This window comes from Tachypleus tridentatus, chromosome 8, assembly GCF_004210375.1.
Source record: "Tachypleus tridentatus isolate NWPU-2018 chromosome 8, ASM421037v1, whole genome shotgun sequence".
Lineage (NCBI taxonomy): Eukaryota > Metazoa > Arthropoda > Merostomata > Xiphosura > Limulidae > Tachypleus > Tachypleus tridentatus.
In genome coordinates this window covers 131,207,134-131,229,902 of record NC_134832.1, presented here as the reverse complement: position 1 = coordinate 131,229,902, position 22,769 = coordinate 131,207,134, and the positions used below count along the sequence as shown (strand labels likewise).

Below are 22,769 nucleotides of genomic sequence, written 5' to 3'. Positions count from 1 at the left end.
AGAATGGGTTACACTTTTTTTATTCGAAATTCACAATACACTCCGTAAAAGTCACAGTGAAAAAAACGGTTAGCTTTACCAGTAAAAATAGACGATTACGTCTTTCTTCTTTTACACAAGATGTGTGTGTGTTTTTTTTCTCGGTGCTACAATGGATAGATAGGTGAGACCTCTATCAACAATCTTTCGAAGAAACAAATCAGGCTAGCATTTCGGCACTGCCTTAAGCCTTCTTTTTCTCTAATAACTTGTCTCCAGCTTTTACGTTTTCGTCAGAGTATCAACGAGAAAGGGGTGTTCTCCACAGTTCACCGTTCCCAATTTGAATCTTGTTGTTGTGATGTTTGTACGTTTGTTTAGACTGAACATGCTCTTTATACTTGTTTGGTTTCAGGTTTAACCAGCATACAATACTAAGCTCTACAAGAAATCCTTGGTAGAGGTCGTTTATTTCTAACTTATTAGGCATAGCTTCGTTAATCACAACCGTGTGACTGACAGAAGCATGTTTTTCTTTTTTTTTCTTTTTATAATAAGAGATATATTTAGGCTAATTTTATTTCGCAAAAGTACTTAATCATTCTGTCAAAAGAAAAACTGGTCTGTGTTTAAGAAGTAATGGGACTTATATAACCTTTCTGTCACACCTTTAAAGAATAACACAGCAAAATAAAACATCTTTTGCAGAACCGCCCATTTTTTTATTTATCGACATTTCAAACTTGCTAGCAGAAAATAAGGAATCGTATACCATAAAAAAGTATTATGTCATTTAAAATGAGCCTCATATATTCTATAGAAAAACAATATATCTAAGATATTAGATATACAGTGAAATGTCTTACAGCCTAGAGATAATAAAATCACGAACTAAAAGCGTATCCCCTCTTCTTTAGTTTCACTTTTTTGGTGTGGTTGGTAAGCAACCAAGCCAATCTGATGATTCAGCTCCCTGCGGCTCATTCCTGAAAACGTCAGGAAACTATCAATTTCCTCAGAATCGTAGCTGATAATTTAAATTGTTTTTCTCTATGGAAAACTGTTCACTGGTGCCATAAGTATTTTTAGAAATGTATCAACAAACCTTCTTCATTGTTATCGCCATTGTAACAGTGGTATATTTCCTTATTAGTTGCATTCGGAACCTGATTACTGTTTAGAATAAAATCACTAAAATTGAAATAATTTCGGTAGTGGAGATGCTAAAAAAAAAATGATCGAAATCGAAAATCCCTGTATATGATAGGAACCATGTTAATTCAGGGTGTGCTGTTACACCCTCAACACCCTTAGTTCTTGTGTTCTTGAATAAAGGAGTGAAAGGAAAACGACTAAGAGCTAATAATTCGTTAAATGCAATAACTCAAAACAACGCTATCAGCTAGTCCACCCAACTAACAAATCAGTGCAAATTACTGTATATTCTTGGTATCCTTTGTTTGAGTGGCTAATATTAGTAGTTTTGTGTTATTATTATTTCCCAATAATTTAGAGGGAAGTTTCAGAGTTTACAAAGTTAAACATCGTGGTTCAATTCCCGCTGCAGACGCAACGCAAGTAGCCCATTGTATAAATTGCTAAGACAAACAACGACATTACGATCATCATTTCAACAGCAGTTCTGAGATTGTTGGGGGCACTGGAGTCGCAGTCTGAGGGTTGCAAGTTCGAATCCCTGTTCTACCAAATATTTTCGCCCTTTCAGCCGTAGGACCGCCTTATGATATGATGGTCAATCCAACTGTTTGTTGTTAAAAGAGTATTCCAAGAGTTGGTGGCGGATGGTTTTTCACCGCTAAATAACGCACGGCTAGTGCATATAGTCCTCTTATAGCTTTGAGTGAAATTCTCAACAAACTAATTTCTAAGCTAACTCTGCTCAGCCTTGGTCATTAGCTTTGACTTAAATGTATATAATCGTATTTCTTCTGATACCGACTGGTCCAAATAAAAGTCTCAAGATGAGGAACGTGTATATTTTATTGTATCTGTAATTCAAAAAGGGTTTTTATAAACGTATAATTAATTGTATAGTCTATGCACGCGAAATTCAATCGTATCGTCCAATTTCTTGCAACCGTAAAGGATAGGAAAATGTATAATAATTACTACAGCAGTTACAGAATACAGCATCTTGTTGTTAAAAGTAAAAGTAGAAATAAGTCTACAGCTATGAGAGGTTTTGTGAAAGAGTTATCACACAGGGTCACATACAAAGTGTGTAATTAATGTGAAAAAAAGACCCAAAACTCAAGCAATGTTCACTGTTCTTATTCTTCTTTATGAGAATAAATGGAATAAATGAAAATGATAACGGTACTAATCTGATGGAACATGTAAAGGGAAATATCACACAGATTATGACGTAAAGCCTATGGTGGTCAACCATACTTTAAAAGAAAAACTACTTAATTTGTAATTTAAACGGATAATAACAAAAAACCTTTAGCGGCGGAGATAAAACAGTTTGTTTTCGAATATCGCGCAAGGCTACACGAGGGTTATCTGCGTTAGCCGTCCCTAATTTTGCAGTGTAAGACCAGAGAGAAGGCAGTTAGTCATCACCACCCAGAGCTAACTCTTGGACTACCCTTTTATCAACGAATAGTGGGATTGACATAGCATAATAACGCCCCATGGCAGAAAGGGCGAACATGTTTGGTATGACGGGGATTCGAGCTCGCGAACCTCAGATTACGAGTCGAGTGCCTTAATCATCTGGCCATGATTTTCACCTGAGTGTTTTGAGAAATAAACATTGAATATAAAACATGAATATAGCGCAGTAACGTAAAGCAGTTCTTTCTCCAATGGTATAAGCAAACGATGACAGTCAGAGGTCTTTAGATATAGTCCTTAAGATTTAATTGTGTCAGGATATCGCTGCACTTTCGAATCTCACGTTTTTTAAATACCCATAGAAAGAATAAAATATTAAGAACACTGGGTTCGCTTAATCAAGTGACAAATAACATCAGGCTTGGATGGGTCTTTAACATGCTTCACAGCTGATGAATAACATAGAAAATGTTACAAAACCGGTCCCAATGAAATTAGAGTCAAAACGGTTTTGAAAGAAGACAATTATGTTATTTAATTGTTTGTTACGCATAAGGCTTTGTACCAAAATTTATTATTTATATTTATAGATATGCATATATGCCTGTATATAAATAACAAAGGACTTGCAGAATTATCTCATTAGATATAACAACCCAATAATAGCGTCATTTTCGCAGTTTTGTTTTTATCTTAGATGAAAAATTTATAAATTGCTCTGTTTCCCAGTTTCAATTTTTGGTCTGTTACGAAATATTTCGATTTTCATCATCATTGTAGCTGTTAAATGTTTTGTATCAGTTTTCTCATAATTAACAGATTAAGCTGAAACGTATCTAAAAATTCATTTTTTATCTAATAATAAATAACTAAAACTAAAAAAAATTAACTTCAAGGTATCTTAACAAAACTTTAAGAGAGGCAGATTAATTCGTCAATGGATCTTTGCCACTATCTAATCAACAAGTATCAAATACGTGACGTTTGTCAAGGACTCGTTTATAAGTGTCACCTTCTACAGTGTTAGTTCTTTTAAATCTAAGTGTTAGACAATCCAATTTATTATACTTCGGTATATGTGTTTACGATATTCATATAAACATGAGAAGATGATCTGAAATCGTTTAACAGTTAGAAGCCCTAACGTGTCTGAAGAAGGACAATACGGGTACTGTGTACTTTAAACTTCAAGCCCAAACTGCTCTTCTGAGGGATACGGTAACAGATCACACCATGAAACTATACATAAGGCGCCGAAAGATGAATCACTAGCATTCTATGAAGAATAGACTGATATCTATCAGCATCCAACTTTGTGTCTGCATTCGCGTTTCGATAGAAAGAAGATATCAACAGTAGTAAGTGACAGACAACATTAGAAAAAAGAAGTGATGAATGATTAAGAAATTAGATTCGTGATAACGAGAAAGCCACTTGAAGTAAAAATGTATTCTCAAGATGGCTGATACGAGTATTAAAACCTTTGTTAACCTGAAGATGGCCTAAGAATGTCGGAACGTTGTTGTTTTGTATTTTATTTTAATTAAAGTTTTAAAACCCATACCAGCCGTCTTGAGAATACAAATAAATTGGATTATACGACAGCCAGACGAGGAGAGAGAGAAACAGGCAGAAAAATGAAAAGTGAAAGGAAGTAAAAGAATGAAAGAGATAAAACGATAGAGACATTAATCAACGAGAAACACAAATTGTAGGGCAGGCTCGGTGGTTAAGGCACTCTACTCCTAATCTGAGGGTCACGGGTTCGAATCCCCGTCACACGAAACATGATTGTCCTTTCAGCCGTTTGTATAATGTTACGTTCAATCCCACTATTCGTTGGTAAAACAGTAACCCAAGTGTTGGCTTTGGATAGTGATGTCTAGCTAGCTGCCTTCCCTCTAGTTTTACACTGCTAAATTAGGGACAGCTAGCGCAGATAGCCCTAGAGTAGTTTTGCCCGAAATTCAAAACAAACCAAACCAAATATTATGGAAAGAAGTACAAAAATAAACGGAGAGTTAAAGAAATAAATGGAAATTTTAAACAGCGATCAAATAGATTGAGAAAGGTAGAAAAACTATTGTAAGCATTTTGAGAAAAAAGTGTCGAATACAAATTTGTAAAGAAAACATAACTAATCACATGTAAACATATAAATAAGTATATGTCTTCATAGATAGATAGACGTTTGAGCTGATGCTTATGGAATATGCTACCATGTTGAATTAAAATGCCAGCTCTGAATTCTGTGTACAACGACAGGAAACGGGAGGCCTTTCGAACTACGTAATTTAATGACTAATACATTCTTGAACAGCTGTTTTTACCACGATACGGCATGGCCAGGTTGTTAAGGCACTCAACTTAATCCGAGGGTCGTGGGTTTGAATCCTCGTCACACCAAACTGCTCGCCCTTTCAGCCGTGGGAGCGTTATAACGTGCGGTCAATCCCATTATTCATTGGTAAAAGAGTAGCCCAAGAGTAGGGGTGGGTGGTGATGACTAGCTTCCTCCCCCTGGTCTTACACTGCTAAGTTAGAGACGGCTAGCGCAGACAGCCCTTGTGCAGCTTTACGCGAAATTCAAAACCAACCAAACTGTTTTTACCACATACTGAATATGATTACTGGAACATTGCCTTTTACTCGTATGGATAATCATTATAATGACTAATATCCTCTTGATTACTTTATATATATAATAAATAACCTGGCTGATTCTTGTTTTCCTATTTTAACATCCATGCAACTGATTTGATCTAAACTTAGTAAGCAAAATTATTTATTAAGCTCACAAGAGTTGCTTGTCATTAAAACAGATAATACTTCGATCTACTCACGTGAATGGATTACAATATTTTCGCCTTTATCACAGGTTATTGCTTATGTAATGGTATCAAGATAATGTTATTTGAATGGCTGCTCTAATATCAATGTGCTTTTATTATGTCATCAGTGAACGTTGTTCTAAAGACGGTTTTCTAAATTCATCAGACGCAATTTCGACCTTAAATACACAATGTGGCTTTAGTTTGAACGTGAAGTTAATGATATTAACTTATAGTTACACAATAAGCTATCTATGTTCCTCCCACAACGGGTATCGAACCATACATTCCTGGAAACTTACCACTGAGCCACTAGGAAGGAAACAAGTGTAAGCTATAAGAAAATTGGAAAATACACTTTACGAGCTAATTAAAAAAATGATTGACAGAAACTTTAAAAATTACCCGAAAATATAGGTTGTAATTCAAAATAGCAATATAAATTCAATTATTATAAATTAAAATGGTATTGTTGGCTTGGAGGAAGATCACTCAACTGATATATATTTTTCTTTCTTGTCTGTTAATTTTCTTTACGAGTATGTTGTGTTTATAAATCTATGTAACAAACCCATCCATATTTCCGTATAACTATCAGGGTCGTGCCTGCAATACCCTTTATTTATCTCAACATAGCCCCTCAGTAGCACAACGGCATATCTACGGGCTTATAACGCTGGAAACTGGGTTCCGATACCCGTGGTGGGTGAACACAGATAGACCATTATGTAGCTTTGTGCGTAATTACAAAGAGTGTGTGTGTTTACGTTTTTATTATAGCAAAGCCGCATCGGGCTATCTGCTGAGTCCACCAAGAGTAATCGAACTCCTAATTTTAGCGTTATAAATCAGTAGACTTATTGCTGTACCAGCGGGAAACTAATTAAAAAGAAAAAAACAAAATTTCAGCATAATTCAATTTGAATAAAACAAGACGTTTCCTCTGAATGTCAGTCTATTTTTTTCCTTCATGAGATTTGTCAGATCTAGTTCCAGACTATTATAAGTAACGATGGGGAAAGTGAAGAAGTACGGATAAAACTGCACTAAGTTAAGTTAAAAAGTTTAAAATAATTTTTCACAGTTTAATTCAGATTACAATTTGGAACACCTGGAAAAGATATGCAAGTATCCACACCTATACCTGTTGAAAAACTGGAATATACATTACAATGGAGACTATATCGTGATACACTACTTTTACTTCTCTTAAGGAGGGAGGTGTAACGGATTTGCCATTATACGTTTATTTTAATATATATGCGTGTTTCAGTTTGATGCACGTGGCATATATTGTTGGATGTATATCGCGCAAGTCTCGCCTGTTCTCTAAATTTGAAGAAGATTTTGAGAGTAAGAATCAACAATATTTTTTACAAAAACGATAGCGTGTTCGAACTTTGTTGAAGGTTCTAGCAACTCATCTTAAACTATATAAACCAACGCGCTAAGAGACAGTAATATTGTTATCGGTCTGCTAGAGTCAGTGTGCTATAGGCCTCCGAAGCCATAATTGTGATAAAGGCTGACTAATCGGAAACTACAGATATTTGACCAGGAACGTTTACAGATTCCGAACATTACAAATCGTTTAACTTCAGTGAATTAACTTTGGACGTAAGTATTTCAAGGAGAACATAAGAGTTATCGCAGGTGAAACTTACGGGTCTTCCAAGTTTAGCCAGCCGTCAAAAGAAGTGCACAGGTATACCAAGAAAGAATTAATTTACTTTCCGCACATGTTGATAAAAGATTTAGTTCCATGCCGGATATAAGACACATTATTGTTTGTAAGTTTGTAAAACTGTTGTATATAAATCATTATTCGTAATAACTGTTATAAATTGTATTGATTTTTTTGCATAATAAAATATATTTGTGTTAAAAAACGAAAATTATGTTTATCAACCTTGTTGTCGAATACTATAACTTTGATACATATTAATATTTTAATTACCTTATATATTTCCGGTTATTTGAATTAGTAATACGTTAACATACGTAACATAATAAACTGGATACTCGTCCGAAATAAATTGTAATACGTAATATCATGCTAAATTGACACCCGTTTATACGTTACATTGGAGACTATAGTAAAACTGCACTGGCACCTTTCCATACGTTACACTGGATACTGTATCATAATAAACACCTATTTACCTTGAAGTTATTATGTTGTATCAATATATGTTAGGTTTTACTCTCTACAGGTAAAGGAGGAGTAAAATATTTAAATAGTGCCAAAAGGTGTGAAAATAAAGTCATGGATACAGGGGATCTGCCCCCACGTTTAGAATAACACGATTTTTTTAAAAAAAAAATTTTGGCCAACTTCTGTGAGATTAAATGTTATTTGTTTCAATAAAAATATCTTAATACCACATGACAATGGTCAACTTCCACAGGTTGAAACTTTGTTCTTTGTTGTATTAAAATGCTTTTAATAAGTTACGACAGTGTTTAAGTTTTTGTAGAATGGGACATTGATCTGTGGCGGAGCTTCCTACTATAAAGCTGTTCATTCGACAAGTGAGATCTTCATTTCATAACTAAATGTGAAATGTTTTAATTGGAACAGCCCGGTTAGTTTTGTTTTTCTAGTTTTCTAAGCATTTTAATCTTTCTCACGGGAAACGTTTTAAAATAACAACAACATAGGTTATTAGGGATATTCATAACAACCAGTAATATGCTTGTAGTATCCTCACTGGCCTAGTGAACCCTGTTATTGAACAAAAGGCCTCGTCGGCACTTAATATAGCAGGTATAATGTTGTTGACATATTACTGTCTTCCTTTTTTCTTTTTTTACGGTTCTTATAATTACAAAGTTTCTAATAGTTCTCAAAGAACTATATCTAGTGGCAGGTTTAGGCTTAAGGTCTGGTAACACAATGCAAATTCATCAAGACATGGTTTGTATATACAAAACTTCTAGGCTGTCAAAGATACACTCAAACGACAACACAATCAGGTTACCTTAATAATTACAAAAAAAAATGTTTCCAAGACGGAACAGCTTTTCGGGATAAAAATAGCTTAAATATTATTTGTCTCTAGTTAAGTACAAAGCCACATAATGAACTATCTGTGCTCTGCCCACCACGACTAAAGAAACCCGGTTTCTAGCGCTGCTAGTCCGCAGACATACCGCTGTGCCACTAAGGGCAGCTTAAAGATATATTATTATTTTATCATACTAGGATGTTAAATTTAATACTACTTTTATTAACATCACTTGTATTAAATGTGTCAAAAAATTATTCCAATGAAAATAGTATTTAGAGCATACTGTACTTAAATTATTTGTTCAGTGTTTCAGACCAGTGGATGAATAGATCAAATATCTTTAAATATTTAAGAGCTGTTGTTTTGTAACTTAAACTGCGTCTCAAACACTAATATAATGATGAATTCTGGTATTGGACGAAACGCCTCTTCAGTACTAGTTATAGCAGATATAATGTGGTTAACGTATTGTTAAATAATCTTCTTTACTTTCACTTACCTATCTTAGTGACGCTCGTTTTGTAATGCAGTAGAACACGTCGAGTTGAAATCGTAAAGTACCACTACAGTACTCTTTTTGAATGACCCACTTGTGTTCTAGCGTCGATAGTCAGATACTGAGAATTTTCAAGAGGCAAAATAACAGTGATTAACTACAACACAAACGTTTGTCAGCTTGCACTTGTTTTAGTTAAAATATAGGTAACACGTCCCGCGCAGAGCAACAGAAACGAAGTAAACTCGAAAAACAATTCTTCAGCGTCTAAGTGCGTTTGTTATATGTATATAGTAATATATATATATATATAAAGAAGAAGTCCGAACATCTTGTGTTCTGCCTTTCCATAGGCACTACTGGTTATTCGCTCTAGACTGCGAGCACAATGAGGTGGCGCTATTAAACGAGTGGATTACTTAAACAAGGGAAAGGGGTTAAGACAAGAAAAGGGGGTTCCGGGTAAGTGACTTCAGGTTGCCTGAATCAGTCATGAGCGTCATACGTGTAAACTAATCATAGTTTAGCATACAAGGACATATGTTTGGACAGTCACGTATGTAACACGTGCCTTATATGAACATGTATTTATATCAACTCGTTGATGATATGTCAGTAATTTTGCGGGTCAGTTGTCAACCACATTTTATTTGATGTTAAAAACAACACAGCTTGATTTATGTAACGCATAAACTGTGAGCATATAACTGGAGTACTAAAGTGTGCAAAAAATTTAATAATATTATTAACAACACAACACAAAGGTCTTCAAACGAAATATGAAGTACATTAATAATAATACCAACATGGAAAAGTCCAACAGGAACATAAAGGCCCGAAGAATAGAACATAAAAATAATATTAGCTATACTTAGCCATCGGCCCGACATGGCCAGGTGGGTTAAGGCATTCGACTCATATTCTGAGGGACAAGGGTTCGAATACCCGACGCACCAAGCATGCTCACCTTTTCAGGCGTGATGGCGTTATAATGTAACGGTCAATTCCACTATTCGTTGGTAAAAGAGTATCCCAAGAGTTGGCGGTGGGTGGTGATGACTAGTTGCCTACCCTCTAGTCTTACACTGCTAAATTAAGGACGGCTAACGCAGATAGCCCTCGTGTAGCTTTGTATGAGTCCCCATACATTCCCCTGTGAGAGGGGTGGAGAGCTTTCTTGAGTGAAAATTCAGAGCTATTGTGTACCATAGTTCCCACCTTTTATCACGTTATAATCAGACTATGACATCACATCTTATAACTAGGAAATGCATTCAACATTGTTTTAAATATCACTGTCTCTTGAGGTAGTACTACCTTATATACGACATAAAATAGATTATGTACAATTGAAAGATAAACGTTACAGATATCAGATACGCAGTTTTGTTTTGTAATCTAAATACCTTAATGGTGGAAAGCTTGTCTCGTCAGAGGTTAAAAAATAAGAAACCTGTGTTTTAAAACTTATTAAAAGTAAAGAACACTGTTTTATATTATGCAACATTCTTCATTAACTGGATTATATAACTAAATGATGATAATGATTTTTATCATAAAACACCTACAGAGTGTCAACGGTATCTTTATGTCATTTTAGAATAGCCAGTTGGTACACCTGTGTTATATTAATAATGTTTTTATGACATAAGACAAACTACAATAATCTGGTTAATACGGGTAAAATTTGTTAACAATATGTTTATGTTATACTATAATAGCGGGTTGTATATTTACAAGCGGTTAATTTGTGTAATTTGGAGAAAAACTCATCTGTTGTTTACAAATTTATCATTGTGTACAAAAACTACGTACGTCCCACATTAACAAACTATTAAAAATACCATGTTGATTGCGTGACAACTCGCACTCACCAAGGTTATGAAGGCTTAAAAGGAACTTGGTACGGCTGAAACTATGTAGGTTTAAACAGTTATAATTTCGCAACCCACATAAAAGAAATTATAAAGACGGCAAGTGAAAAGTGATACAGTATTATCAAGTACCCGCTGAAACAGTATGGCGAAACAAACAGACCTATCTTTAAGATCGTTAAAGATGTCTGCGGTGAAACGTTTTTTTCAATTACTGAGAACCACTTAGTGTAAGGAACTGAATTTGTACTTGATTATTAAACTGGTTTCAATAAGTTAGTTAGTATATACCACACCTGAAATTATGTGAAATTAGGCAATGAAAATGAATTACTGTTAGGCCTTCTTACAAGAGCATGACAGTTAGGCCTTCTTAGAAGGACATGTCAGCTAGGCCTTCTAACAAGAGAGTGTCAAATGATTAAATAAAACGACAATTTCGTAAACTTAACTTTTCTAGGGGTGAAAAATGCTACAGTCAGTACCGATTAAGTCACGTAGTGTTTTAAAATTGCAGTACCTTCATTAAAGTATTTTGCTTTGTTAAAAGATAAAAGTTGCAGAAGATTGAGTAACTTCGTTACAAACTGTATTAATGAACGTATTATAAACTGATTAAGAACAACTGGATTCAATGCCACCATATTTAAGAAACCACTAGTAAGTTTACGTTTTAAACAACACCGTAAACTAGCATTTCCCAGTCTTTTGTTATCGCACCTCTCTTTAGCAAATATGATTTCATGTTTGTCTCCTGTTTCTTAAATTGAGGGAAATATTGACTTAAGTGATGACATGTAATACACGTATTAAATGCTGTATATTACTGTTCTACTGACCCTACTTTAATCGCTAGCCCCCCAACACAGATATCATTTACACTTCTCTAGGGGGACACACTTTGGAAAACTGTAAATTTTCACCAAAAGATACCATTTCGAGTCATTTTCAATTTACAAAAGAAGGCTTAACAGTTGTTTTTACCATACAGCAGCTCTGATGGATTCTTTCCGTATATACATATATTGGTGAAAATTAACACCTTTTGATAAAGTCAAGTAACCAAGATCACAAGGAAGGACTAAATTAAAAACTGCAAATCCAAATCTCTGACTAATTATATTAATTTGTTATAACTTAAAAAACAAACCGCAACAAAAATAAATTAAACAAAATACGAATACGCTGCACTAATTGAAGAGATCCCAGGGTATAAGTTTTAATGTGGGATTATAAAATATACCCTAGGTTTTAGAGGTGACTACGGAAATAGGACGCACATTGCGATGGGGATACACCATCTATCACTCTTAACCCCCATTCGCCAGTCTAACATAAGAATTAAAAGAGTAGCAATAGATACAGAAATAGAAATTAGGAGAGCGAGATGTGGGTGCCGAAGCCCACAACGTCCCACATCTATATCACCCTTCACTGCCTGCAGACAGTTGCGGGAAGGTGACTGCTCCCCAAAGTAAAGAAGAAAAAATAATTGAAACGAAAATAAGACACTACCATTTGAGGGTAAGTAAGTTGAAAACTTACCTTTGACGTTAGCATTCCAGCCCCCAATACGGTAGAAAGACACTAACTGATAGCACAGAAGACGAATAATACGAGTACGAAGTGTCCCATCCAGCAATTTAAACAAACTAGTATAGCTCCCAACCATCACCTATTTATTACGTCGACTGTGACTATCATGCTCTAAACAAGCCATTATATGCGGCAAGGTGTACATCTACATAAAGTACTTAGGGTACATTTTATATCCCATACTACAGTTTGTACCCTTGGACCTTGACAATTAGTGCAGCGTTTTTTTTTTTTTAATTTATTTTTGTTGTTATAACAAAAGTTATAACAAACTAATATATATATATTTATATGTGCTCTGTACCCTCTGAACGGCCCGGCATGACCAGGTTGGATAAGGTGTTCGACTCGTAATCCGAGGGTCGCGGGTTCGAATCCCCGTCGCACCAAACATGCTCGCCCTTTCAGCCGTGGGGGCGTTATAGTGTGACGGTCAATCAACCCCACTATTCGTTGGTAAAAGAGTATCCCAAGAGTTGTCGGTGGGTGGTGATGACTGGCTGCCTTCCCTGTAGTCTTACACTGCAAAATTAGGGACGGCTAGCGTAGATAGCCCTCGTGTAGGTTTGTGCGAAATTTAAAAAAAAACAAAGCTTCTGAACAGTTACTTGTCGAAATATATATCTATAAACACAACAGAATATTTCTTTTCAATAGTACATTAAAGGAAATTATTCATTTTTTTACAATTTATAAAATTTAATATTGGTATCAACATTGAGATGTCAAACTTCACATGTGCTGAATGATCAATCTGAAAAACGAAACGCTTATTACGAACAAAAGTTTTTTGTTTTGTTTTTATATGAGAGAATTTCACAAAAACACAGGAATTCTTCCTCGGACTGATGGAAATAAATATTTCGAAGAAAAGGAAAGGCATAAAGTTTGGTGTGTAAAACTACAACAGGTATATAAGGTTAGATCAGTGATGTTTACGTACTTGAATGAAGTTTTGATCTTTCTATACAATATAAATGTTGATCAACCCCAAGTCGTTCACTGAGCGTTACAACAAAGATCAGTACTCTACGAAAGCTGATTTCTTTTCTATTTACCTAACGCTCATCGCGCAATAAAACATTGTATTCTAATGAAATGTACTAGTGTATTTTAAACGACATCACCATTACTAATTTCGAGCTACAGTTCAGATGAACGTCAACACTCAGCAATACCAGCTACCACGAAGGTTTTATGCAGGTTCCAAAGAAACAAGAACATTGACTGCCACTTTTGTAACGCGCCTACTACTGAAAGTGCAGAGCGTATTCAGCAGCATTGCGCTACAAACCTTAGACATTGCAATTCTCAGCCTGGAACACCAATTGCTGGGCCACAACCGGACCTCAAACGAAAGAAGTGAAGTGTAGAGAACCTCGAAATACATCCAGATTATAAACAGTAAGTTTCGTTGGATAATGTCACAACCGGACCTCAAACGAAAGAAGTGAAGTGTAGAGAACCTCGAAATACTTCCAGATTATAAACAGTAAGTTTCGTTGGATAATGTCACAACCGGACCTCAAATGAAAGAAGTGAAGTGTAGAGAACCTCGAAATATTTCCAGATTATAAACAGTAAGTTTCGTTGGATAATGTCTACTTTCGAAACTAGGTAACTTTTAAGGTCAAAAACTATTTTCTATGCATTGGCTACTTGCGAGGTCGGAAACAAGGTTTCCATGGAAGTGGGAATGATAAACCAGTCCATAGTGGACCAAACCAACAATTTAGGATCAAAGAGTTTTTCTCAGCGTAAAGCACAGGAAAATAGAACGTAATAACAACATTCTGATTATTGTATCTTTAAACAGTTAATGTGTTTATACAACAGGTAAAAACAAATCTTAAAAAATCCTCAGTTTTAAAATTGTCCACGTTGAAAATTTTTGAATTTTGCGCAAACCTACATGAAGGTTTCTGCGCTAGCCGTCTCGAATTTAGCAGTGTGAGGCTAGAAGGAAGGCAGTTAATCACAACCACCCGCCATCAATTCTAGGGCTACTTCTTTACCAACAAATAGTGGGATTGAGTATAAAGCCCCCACGGCTAAAAGGGCAACCATGTTTGGTGTGACGGGGATTCAAACCAAACACCCTCAGATTACGAGTCGAGCGTCTTAACCACCTGGTCATGCCGGGCCTAGGTTGAAAGTTAACTTCATATCTCCATGTAGAACCACTTGCTCTATCCCATCCTTCAGCTACTACAGACGTGGCTTCCTTTGAAAAGTGTCCCCCGCTGGGACAGCGGTACGTCTTCGGATTTAAGACGTTAAAATCAGGCGTTCGATTCCCCTCGGTGGACTCAGAAGATAACCCGATGTTGTTTTGCTATAACAAAACACATACACACATACTTTGAAAGGAAAGGCACGGTTTTCGAAACACTTCATTGTTTTTACTGCTTAAACTTGGTGAATCATCCGAACATGCATACAATTATTCATTCATTCCGAAATATAACCAGTTTTACTTGGTCGTATGCGTCTCCTGAGTATATGATTTATCATATCACATCTTTAATACAGACTTTGGTCCTTTTAATGAATTGCGGTTTGTTTTGAATTTCGCGCAAAGCTACTCGAGGCTAACCGTTCCTAATTTAGCAGTTTATGTAATGCAATAGAAAAGGCAGCTAGTCATCACCACCCACCGTCAACTATTGAGCTACTCTGTTACCAACGAATAGTGGGATGGACCGTCACATTATAACACCCCCACAGCTAAGAGGGTGAGCATATTTGGTGTGACGGGGATAATAAATATTGAAAGGGCGAATATAAAACGTAGAATGTGATTAGGTAATTAAATAGAAAAATACTATTTGGATCAGAAGCTTTTCATTCCTGCATGGAAAAAACACAAAACACAATCATGCAACTTTCAGCTAAACATAAAGCCTAGCGGTGTAGAGTGGAAACCAATCCATGAGAAGTCTTCTAAGCTTTCGTGATCGTATTATAGTTTTAGAAATTTAACCCTTCAAATATTTTAAATTATTTTCTTTAATTATTAGACTGTCAAACCATGTATTCTGACAAACTATGAATATCACTAGCAGAAGAGTTTGCCTTAAGGACTATGATGGAAAAAGTATATGAAACTGAGTTTCATCCTTCCCCTTACCTTTGTTCCCCTTCCTATGAGAGAGCATTAACTCTACATACAGATTTACAACACTAAGATCTGGAGTTCGATTCCCTGTGGCGAACACGCCTAATGTGGCTTTGCTTAAACAAAAGTAACAACTCTGAACTGCATAATTTGCAACTTCTCTTTAATGACCACAGAACTCAAATTTCAAATTATCGACTTGTTTGTGTGCTGCTCTCTATCTTTGGGTCCAAATATTTCATTATATCCACACAGTAATTTCAAGCTTTTGCAAGTTACAAAAATCATTGCAAGATCTAACCAAAAATGTGGATGAAAGCACACATTTTCTATATGAAATATAAAGATAATCTCAGAAGTAAGGAGTGGGATTAATTGCAATACTGATAGTGGTTTAGACTAAAGTTGCTTATTCGGCTCATTTTTTTTAGTAACTGTAACTAATGATGTCAATAATACACAAGCAATTTAAAGGATAAATAGGAGGGCCATGGGGATTATGTACCCCATCGATTATTATATTGTTAACATAAAATTGATTTAAATCGCTTATCAAATTTTGGCTTTTTTTTTTATTAATTTCGCGCAAAGCTACATGAAGTCTATCTGCACAAGCTTTTCCTAATTTAGTAGTAAAAGAATAGGGAGAATGTAGTTAGTCATTACCACCCACCACTAACTCTTAGGCTACTCTTTTACCAACGAATAGTGAGATTGATCGTTACTTTATAATACCTTTACGACTGAAAGGGCGAGCATGTTTAGTGTGACGAGAATTCGAAACTGCAGATGAGCGCCCTAACCACCTGGCCATGCTAGACCTTTTTTTCTTTTTTTTTAAACCACACGTGAGACTTGTATTTTTTTCTCACTGTAAACTAGACTACAATAATTTTTCTGATAATTGTATGGCATATTTATTGGAATATTTTAAGCTAGGTAACATTAACTTGAAAAGCAAGTCCCGAACGGTAACGCTAGTTGTTAATGTCTGACATAAGCTATTAGGTCGATTGTTTATTTGTTAAATTTCTCATAAAACTATTTGAGAGCTCTCTACGTTAACTGTCCCTAATTTATAATTTAGAAGTGATTGGATAGATGGAAGGAAAAAAACTCAAAACCACTAACTTAACAGTGGGATTCACCGTGATATTATACCGTTCCCACGGCTAAAAAAGGAGAACATGGTCGAACATGGAATTCGAATCCACAACCGAATAATAGCAAGTCGAACGCCCTAACTACCAGATAATCCTCTTAATTTGTGATTGTCAACAAATGCTGGAAATTTGTATAAATAAAGTTTTCGTTTTTTGAGTGTTTTTCCCGCGTGCAAAAACATCATACCTCTCTCTCTCTTATTACACAAAATCAGTAAAAAACATTAAATGTCAGGTAGGTGATATACATAGGTACATTATAAGAAAAAACGATTATTTATTTTGTTATTTAAAAAACGATCTTTGTTTGCTTGTATTTAAACACAAAGCTATTCAATGGTTGTTGTTGTTGTTGTTTCGAATTAAGCACAAAGCTACACAATGGGCTATCTGTGGTCTGCCCACCACGGGTATCGAAACTCGGTTTATAGCGTTGGAAGTTCGCGAACATATTGCTGTGCCACTATGGGTAAAAACAAAAAGAAAAGCTCAAAATGCTGGAAATAAACTAAGTAAAAATTACTATCTTATCGCAAAAATCATTTCCTTGGATGAAAACAATTATCGTGTTAAGTAATTTGGAAAAATTTTAAAAGATATTCGAGAAATCTCTACGAAACTACATTTTCTGTTTGTATTTACAATAACATTAGAAAAAAATAAATCCTGTAATCTGAAACAGCGGGCCCGGCATGGCCAAGCGTGTTAAGGCGTGAGACTCATAATCTGACGGTCGCGGGTTCGCATCCCGGTCGCGCCAAATATGCTCGCCCTTTCAGCCGTGGGGGCGTTATAATGTGACGGTCAATCCCACTATTCGTGGGTAAAAGAGTAGCCCAAGAGTTGGCGGTGGGTGGTGATGACTAGCTGCCTTCCCTCTAGTCTTACACTGCTAAATTAGAGACTGCTAGCACAGATTGCCCCAAACAAACAATTAAACATCAGTGGTTTCATTTGGCAAGTTGTCTCGTCAAAGAATAAAAAAAGAGTAAAATAAATCTCACTTAGGGTTATGTTAACGTGCTAACCTTATTTCTACCCAGACAATATAGTTTAAAACAATGTAAGTTAGCTAATGCAACGCTACCGGAAACTGTGCAGCTGTAATGTAAATCAGTTGAAACATGCTTTTAAGCTGTTTCCATGATGTCATCCTTAAAATCTATATAAGGACAAGAAAGCTGAAGGAAAAACAGCATGGCGAAGGTCAAAGGAGTTTACCACACCTTTAAAAATATTAAACGCCCTGTTACGCCCTCTGTCAGCACCCCACTTGAAGTAAAATGGGAGTCTACCCATCTATATCGATAACTAAGAAATATGAATATTTTCAAGCAATCTATACTAACCTTGTATTCGACAAACAATAGATATTCAAACAAAATATTCACATATACATGCCAGTCGTACCTTGCTGGCTACTTTCCAATTGTTAGCCAAGTAAGTTGATAACAGGCTATAAATTGTTTGTTTTGAATCTCGCGCAAAGTTACACGAGAGCTATTTAGCAGTGTAAGACTAGAGGGAAAGCAGCCAGTCATCACCACCCACCGCCAACTCTTGAGATTCTCTTTTATCAATGAATAGTAAGATTGACCGTCACATTATAATGCCCCCACGCCTGTTTGTGGAAGCATCTTTGTGGTGTGACGGGGATTCGAACCCACGCCTCTCGTATTATGAGTCGAGCACCTTGACCACCCGGCCATGTCAGGCCCAGCTATAAATAATAAATCATATTAATTTTAGTGTATGTACTACGTTATTTTATCCTGGATGTCACTCAATCAGTTGATAAGTATATTGTTACAGTGGTTATTTTAAGGAAACTCATTTTTTAAACAATTAAACTATAATTCAGTTTTACGGCTAGAAAATGTGTGTGTCTGTTTTCTTATAGCAAAGCCACATCGGGCTATCTGCTGAGCCCACCGAAGGGAATCGAACCCCTGATTTTAGCGTTGTAAATCCGTAGACTTACCGCTGTACTGGCGGGAGGCACGGCTAGAAAAACAATTACAGAATATATTCGGTAGTGTTTTATGTATAAATATATGTATGTATCAAAGGTTTTCCCCCCTTCAGTTTGAGTATTTTTTGCAAGATTTAACATATATATATTATATATATATACTTGTTTGAATTGAAAATATTGTTTTAACAGTGATGTAACAACTTTTTTATATTACTTTGCGGTTACATTGTTTTATATTTAAAAGTTACCCCCCCCACCAGGTTTGCTCAATGGTAAGCTTAGGATATCTTATTACTCTAACATCCGGGATTCGATTCTCCATGGTGAGCCCAGCGCAGTTAATCTATTGTGAAACTTTGCGCATAACAACAAACAACTAAACGCTTACATTAGAAAAATGTATTTAAAGCCTGTACACATCGATACCAAAACACCACCAATCTTAAGTATCACACTGTTACCTAATTTAAGTCTAATAAGATCCAACAGCTATCGTATGCAGCCTATGAGTCCTAGGGTTCGTGGTTCACGTCCTACTACCGCAGAAACTCGCAGCGCACTTTATGCTGTGGGCAAGCTATGACGGCCAAATTCCATTATTTCTTAAAATCAGAAACAGTTATGCTTAGATAGGCCTTGTGTAGCTTCATGTGAAACTTCTAAACGTGTTTTTTTTTCAATAAGCATAAAGCTACATAACAAGCTGTCTAAACTAGATTTTTAGCTTTATAAGTTATAAAATTTATAAATTAACAGTTAGAGGTGAAACTTTAAAAATTGCTTATAAATATTCAGTGTATTAAAAAACAAAATATGCCACTTACTTCACAGAATATATCTCATCTGGACAAGTTATCAGACGGAAATCAAAAAAGACTCAAGATTGCACGTAGTGCATATAAAGCTTATAACATTAATGAAATAATATTTGTGTTCTCTTCACTGTATAGTGTCCTTAAAATTTATACAGAGGAACTGAATCTGCGATACAGATAAACAACCAACATTGGGCGTAGGGTAAACGTCAGAACCTTTAATAAGTATACAACTACATCAAGATACAGGCGAGATTACCGAAGCTAGCAACACCCAGTCATATGTACCATATCCCTTTTCAGACAATGATATAAGTTGTATTTGTGAATAATATATCCTAAGAACTACTCAGTTTAAAACGAGGTATTTTCACAATGTCAACACAATCCCTAAATTTTATTTTGAAGAAGATCATCTAATCTTAAGGGGGGGAAAAAAAGAGAGAGAGATAGATCTTAACAGCCAAGTATAGCCGAAAGCGTTATATATTAATAATGTCATGTTGTGTTATAAAAAGATCAAGAAAATATATAGTGATGTATGATATTAGTCTTAACGACCCGAAATTGCAGACATTTCATGAGTTATTTATCATGTCTACTCCGGAATACGAAGCCCATTATCAGACTTCGATAAATCATAAAGGGAGCCTAAGAGAGCTCCATGAAGCACGTAGAATGAGTTGAACAAAACCTAAACGGCCCAAGCCTGAAGATGTGAGTGAGGTTGACCTGCCTTCCAGTGGCCCAAACCTAAGATGTGAGTGTAGTTGACCTACCTTCCGCTGGTCCAAACCTAAAGATGCGAGTGTGGTTGACCTGCCTTCCAGTGGCCCAAACCTAATGATGTGAGTATGGTTGACATGCCTTCCGCTGGTCCAAACCTAAAGATGTGAGTGTGGTTGACCTGCCTTCCAGTGGCCCAAACCTAATGATGTGAGTATGGTTGACATGCCTTCCGCTGGTCCAAACCTAAAGATGTGAGTGTGGTTGACCTGCCTTCCAGTGGCCCAAACCTTAAGATGTAAGTATGGTTGACATGTCTTCCATTGGTCCAGACCTAAAGATGTGAGTATGGTTGGCATGCCTTCAAGTGAGAAATACTTAAGTACTTAATCTTATTTCTATGATAGCAGTATTGAACAGTTTCTATAGTGGCACTCCTTGTATCATTTCAGAAAAGCAGGCGAATACACTTCCTCCTTAGGTTTTGTGCAAGAAAAGTTCACCCTACAGTGTTACAAACACTTATTCTGACTTATAATTATGTTATGTTTTACATGTTAGGTACGGTAGAAATAGTTTGTTTTGGAATTTCGCACAAAGCTACTCGAGGGCTATCTGTGCTAGCCGTCCCTAATTTAGCAGTGTAAGACTAGAGGGAAGGCAGCCAGTCATCACCACCCACCGCCAACTCTTGGGCTACTCTTTTACCAACGAATAGTGGGATTGACCGTCACATTATACACCCCCACGGCTGGTAGGGCGAGCATGTTTAGCGCGACGCGGGCGCGAACCCGCGACCCTCGGATTACGAGTCGCACGCCTTACGCGCTCGGCCATGCCAGGCCCGGTAGAAATAAAGAAACAAAAAAGTGGATATGTGCATACAAACGTATCTGATAAGATACATTATTTGTTATTGTGATGATTTACGAATTTCATCATGGTGGCTCATACGACAGAAGGTAAAATTTCATCATTCACTGTTTGTACATTATATATATATATTTGAAACGAACCTTAGCTAGACGTAGCCAACATAGTCCTCATACAGAACTCAGGTATTGTTATTTTGCCCTATACATTATTCCAGTCATTAGAGTTTCAGTTCTGATTGGTTGCAGAGATACGAGATCAGGTCCCACTGTCGTTGTCCCAGGGCGACACGTCACCTGGAGACTTTTGATGCTACATGCCATAACTAAAAAGTTGATCCATAGGAGATTGATATTAGGCTTTTAATGGAACACGTAATAACTATAGCAGGTAAATTTCACGTTTATACTGAAACATGTCATAACTATAGTAGTATCATACTTGTAATGGAACACGTCATAACTATAGAAGATTAATGTCACGCTTGTAATGGAACTTGTTATAACCACAACAGATTAATGCCATGCTTGTACTGTAACACGTCATAACCATAGCAGACTAATGAGACGCTTGTAATGGAATATGTCATAACTATAGCAGATAAATTTCACGTTTACAATGGAACATGTCATAACTACAGTAGTATCACACTTGTAATGGAAAACGTCATAACTATAGAAGATTAATGTCACGCTTGTAATTGAACGTGTTATAACCACAACAGATTAATGTCACGCTTGTACTGTAACACGTCATAACCATAGCAGACTGATGTGACTCTTGTAATGGAATATGTCATAACTATAGCAGTTTAATGTCACACTTGTAATGGAATACGTCATAACTATTAACGCGTGAAGAGTGTTCCTTGGGTATGCGGTGTCTTCTCTTAGCACTAACAAGGTTACCAGTTCATGAAAAGTTTGAAAAGGGCAGTACAACAGATGTCAAACTAGATTTCAACCATCTTCTGAAATTCATTTTATCGAAATAAAAGTGGCTGTATTTTACGTAGAAGTCTTTAACGTGTTTCGTATTGTAAAATGTGTGCACAATCCTTTACATAATCTTCAATACAAAAGACTGACAAATGCGGTCATGCATATGAGAACCCCATTGTAGAACCACCTGGTATTACGCTTTTTTCACCTGTTCCTCGTCACTTCCAGACATTTTCATCTCGATGTTTTGATAGACCAGGTTCTTCGAGGCGTATGTCGTTTATATTTTATATATTCGTATATTTACAAGTATAATTCCCATGTTCTAAAGAAAAAACATTTTACCAATATAGTGCGTGCAATATAACATTTCTGTTACTGCTTATGACAGATAACATATTCAGTATTTTTATTTCTCATTTTATTGTTTTGTCTCATTCTATATTTTGTGAAGCAGTAGTCATTTTAGGCTCATAATGACAGCCGTACATTACAAGCTTTCATACTCGTTTCCTTAACGTTTCTTTGTGGTTTTTTTTGTTTTGGAATTTCGCGCAAAGCTACTCGATGGCTATTTACGCTGGCCGTCCCTAATTTAGCAGTGTAAGACTAGAGGGAAGGCAGCTAGTCATCACCACCAACCGCCAACTCTTGGGTTACTCTTTTACCAACGAATAGTGGGATTGATCGCCACTTTTTACGTCCCCACGGCTGAAAGGGCGAGCATGTTTGGTGCGACGGGGATTCGAACCCGCGACCCTCAGATTACGAGTCGAACGCCTTAACCCACC

At 36.2% G+C, this 22,769-nt stretch overlaps 1 protein-coding gene across 2 annotated transcripts in view; it reads right to left on the bottom strand.

Moving 5' to 3' along the window:
* Positions 1–22,769, bottom strand: part of LOC143223500 (uncharacterized) — a 178,590-nt gene that overhangs the window by 113,895 nt on the left and 41,926 nt on the right. Inside the window, exon 1 of one of the 2 annotated variants that reach the window (XM_076451565.1) lies at positions 8,901–9,264. The exons of the other annotated variant lie outside the window; for it this stretch is intronic. The gene's annotated coding sequence lies outside the window, so the exon portion shown is untranslated. Of the gene's footprint in view, positions 1–8,900; positions 9,265–22,769 lie in introns of those variants that run through there. 2 annotated transcript variants of the gene reach the window in all.